Below are 4431 nucleotides of genomic sequence, written 5' to 3'. Positions count from 1 at the left end.
TTGTTGATCACCAATGACGGTTAAATCCTAAGATGAAAGAAGTGGTAAGAAATGAAATACTAAAGCTTCTAGAGGTAGGTATAATTTATCCCGTTGCTGATAGTCAGTGGGTAAGTCCTGTCCATTGTGTCCCTAAGAAGGGAGGCATTACTATTGTTCCTAATGATAAAGATGAATTGATCCCACAAAGAATTGTTATAGGTTATAGAATGGCAATTGACTTACGCAAATTAAATAAAGCTACTACAAAGGATCATTATCCTTTACCTTTTATTGATCAAATGCTAGAAAGATTATCTAAACAGACACATTTTTGCTTTTTAGACGGTTATTCTGGTTTCTCTCAAATACCTGTGTCAAAAGAGGATCAAGAAAAGGCCACCTGTACTTGCCCGTTCGGTACCTTTGCTTATAGACGTATGCCTTTTGGTTTATGCAATGCACCTGCTACCTTTCAAAGATGTATGACTGCTATATTCTCTGACTTTTGTCAAAAGATTGTTGAGGTTTTCATGGATGATTTCTCTATATATGGAACCTCTTTTGATGATTGCTTAAGCAACCTTGATCGAGTTTTGCAGAGATGTGAAGAAACTAATCTTGTCTTGAATTGGGAGAAGTTCCACTTTATGGTTAATGAAGGTATTGTATTGGGGCATAAAATTTCTGAAAGAGGTATTGAAGTTGATAAAGCTAAAGTTGATGCTATTGAAAAGATGTCGTGTCCTAAGGACATTAAAGGTATAAGAAGTTTCCTTGGTCATGCCGATTTTTATAGGAGGTTCATTAAAGACTTCTCAAAAATTTCTAGGCCTCTGACTAATCTCCTACAAAAAGATGTTCCTTTTGTCTTTGATGATGATTGTGTAGAAGCATTTGAAATACTTAAGAAAGCCTTGATTTCTACACCTATTGTTCAGCCACCTGATTGGAATTTACCCTTTGAAATTATGTGTGATTCTAGTGATTATGTTGTAGGTGTTGTTCTAGGACAAAGAGTTGATAAGAAATTAAATGTTATCCAATATGCTAGTAAAACTCTAGACAGTGCCCAGAGAAATTATGCTACCACTAAAAAAGAATTTTTAGTAGTTGTATTTGCTTGTGATAAGTTCAGACCTTATATTGTTGATTCTAAAGTTACTGTTCACACTGATCATGCTGCTATTAAATATCTTATGGAAAAGAAAGATGCTAAACCTAGACTTATTAGATGGTTTCTCCTACTACAAGAATTTGATTTGCATCTTATTGATAGAAAGGGAGCTGAGAACCCCGTTGAAGACAACTGTCTAGGTTAGAAAATGTCTTGATGACCAACTACCTATAGATGATAGCTTTCCTGATGAACAATTGCATGTCATAAATTCTTCTCGTACTGCTCCATGGTATGTTGATTATGCTAATTACATTGTTGCTAAATTTATACCACCTAGTTTCACATATCAGCAAAAGAAAAAGTTTTTCTATGATTTAAGACATTACTTCTGGGATGACCCACACGTTTATAAAGAAGGAGTAGATGGTGTTATTAGACGTTGTGTACCTGAGCATGAACAGGAACAGATCGTACACAAGTGTCACTCCGATGCTTATGGAGGACACCATGCTGGAGACAGAACTACACATAAGGTATTTCAATCCGGTTTTATTGGCCTACTCTCTTCAAGCAAGCTCATAAGTTTGTCTTGTCTTGTGATAAATGTCAAAGAATTGGTAATATTAGTAGACGTCAAGAAATGCCTATGAACTATTCACTTGTTATCGAACCATTTGATGTGTGGGGCTTTTATTATATGGGACCGTTTCCTTCCTCTAATGGGTATACACATATTTTAGTTGCTATTGATTACATTACTAAGTGGGTAGAAGCTATTCCAACTAGTAGTGCTGATCATAACACCTCTATTAAGATGCTTAAAGAAATTATTTTTCTGAGGTTTGGAGTCCCTAGATACTTAATGACTAATGGTGGTTCACATTTTATTAATGGTGCTTTTCATAAAATGCTTGCTAAGTATGATGTTAATCATAGAATTGCATCTACATACCACCCACAGTCTAGTGGTCAAGTAGAACTAAGTAGTATAGAGATTAAATTAATTTTGCAAAAGACTGTTAATAGATCTAGAAATAATTGGTCCAAGAAACTTGATGATGCATTATGGGCTTATAGAACTGCATACAAAAATCCTATGGGTATGTCTCCGCATAAAATGGTTTATGGGAAAGCATGTCACTTACCTCTCGAACTAGAACATAAGGCATATTGGGCCATTAAAGAGCTCAATTATGATTTCAAACATGCCGGTGAGAAGAGATTATTTGACATTAGCTCACTTGATGAGTGGAGAACCCAGACCTACGAGAATGCCAAACTGTTTAAATAAAAAGTTAAAAGATGGCATGATAAAAGGATACAAAAATGTGACTTTAATGTAGGTGATTATGTTATGTTATACAACTCTCGTTTAAGATTTTTTGCAGGAAAACTCTCTAAATGGGAAGGTCCTTACGTTATCGAGGAGGTCTATCATTCTGGTGCCATAAAAATCAACAACTTCGAAGGCACAAATCCCAGGGTGGTGAACGGTCAAAGAATCAAACATTATATCTCAAGTAATCCCATAAATGTTGAAACTAATGTTATTGACACGGTAACACCAGAGGAGTATATAAGGGACACTTTCCAGAATGTTTCAGACTCCGAAAAGGAATAGGTATGTGGTACAGTAAGTAAACCGGCTCCAAAACAGTGCTAATAGTATTTTTTCTGTTTTGGACTATTTAAGAAAATAGGAAAATAAGAAGTAGTCCGGGAAGGATACGAGCCGTCCATGAGGGTGGAGGGCGTGCCCCTTGCCTCGTGGGCACCTCGTGTGCCCTCCGGACTCCGATTTCTTGCGCGATACTTCTTTTCGTCGGTAAAAATTCATTAGATAATCTCCCAAAGGTTTTGACCCTCGTACCATGCGAATATCTCCTGTTTTTGTTTCAAGTTGTTTTTTGTCAGAGTTGTCAAGGCCAGGCATCATGTCGTCCCCCTCCTCCAACAATGAGGGCGACGATGCTTGGCTAATGAAGATAGAGCTGAAGAGAGAATAACCCGGGGAGATCAACAAGGATGATAGGATCAAGAAGGCCACGAAGGATCAAGCTCCTGCAGCCAAAGAAGAAGACATCCTTCAACCTCATTACAATCTTCTTACCCCTACTGAAATTGAAGCTTTCAAGATGACTGAAATAGTTCGGGTGCAGAACAAGTATCTAACTCGTGGAAATATTCTGTTGCAAGGGCATATCACCGCACTCAAGGGCATTATTCGTAAGTGGGAGCACCTCCTACGCTCGATGTTGGACGACAAGCCTACATCATCAACAACTCCATCATCACCACCAAAGGAGAACTAAGTATCAGGTATGGGCACTCCCCTTGGCAATTGCCAAGCTCGGGGGAGTGCCCGGGTATCATATCACCATCACACTTCTATCTTTACCGTTTTTCTTAGTTCGATCCTTTTGGTAATATCTTGATCTAGTAGAATAAAGTTTTAATATGATATAGTTTTGAGTTATGCTTTATGATCCTTCTATGTAATCGAGTCCGTGATCTATATATAATAAAGATTAATTTTGAGTCAAGGAATTGATTATCTTGCTATGATCTTGACGGAATAAAAGAAAGAACAAAAAGAATTAAAGAGATCATATTGATCTTATGGAGAGTAATGAATTTACATATAAAAGAGTATGATGAATAAAAGTTGTTGAGAGTTGACAAACATAGTTTTGGTCATCGTTGCAATTAATAGGAAGTAATAGAGAAAGAGAGGTTTTCACATATAAATATACTATCTTGGACATCTTTTATGATTGTGAGCACTCATTAAATATGACATGCTAAAAAGTTGCTGTTGGACAAGGAAAACAACGTAATGAGTTATGTTTTCTTATATTCGGAATAAAGTATATTGTCATGGATCATCCAACATGTTGAGCTTGCCTTTCCCCTCATGCTAGCCAAATTCCTTGCACCAAGTAGAGATACTACTTGTTCTTCCGAATATCCTTAAACCCAGTTTTGCCATGAGTATCCATCATACCTACCTATGGATTGAGTAAGATCCTTCAAGTAAGTTGTCATTGTTGCATGCAATAAAATTTTTTCTCTAAATATGTATGAGCTATTGTGATATGGAAGAAATAAAAGCGATGGACTGCATAATAAAGGTCCCTATCACAAGTGGCAATATAAAGTGACGTTCTTTCGCATTAAGATTTTGTGCATCCAACCATAAAAGCACATGACAACCTCTGCTTCCCTCTGCGAAGGGCCTGCCTTTTATTTTTTTCTCATGTCTTCTACAAGAGTCATGGTGATCTTCACCTTTCCTTTTTACACTTTATCCTTTGGCAAGAACATCGTGTTGG

The sequence above is a fragment of the Triticum dicoccoides genome, chromosome 7A (assembly GCF_002162155.2).
Source record: "Triticum dicoccoides isolate Atlit2015 ecotype Zavitan chromosome 7A, WEW_v2.0, whole genome shotgun sequence".
NCBI classification, from domain to species: Eukaryota; Viridiplantae; Streptophyta; class Magnoliopsida; order Poales; family Poaceae; genus Triticum; species Triticum dicoccoides.
The sequence above is the reverse complement of the archived record's forward strand: the minus strand, read 5'-3'. Positions refer to the sequence as shown.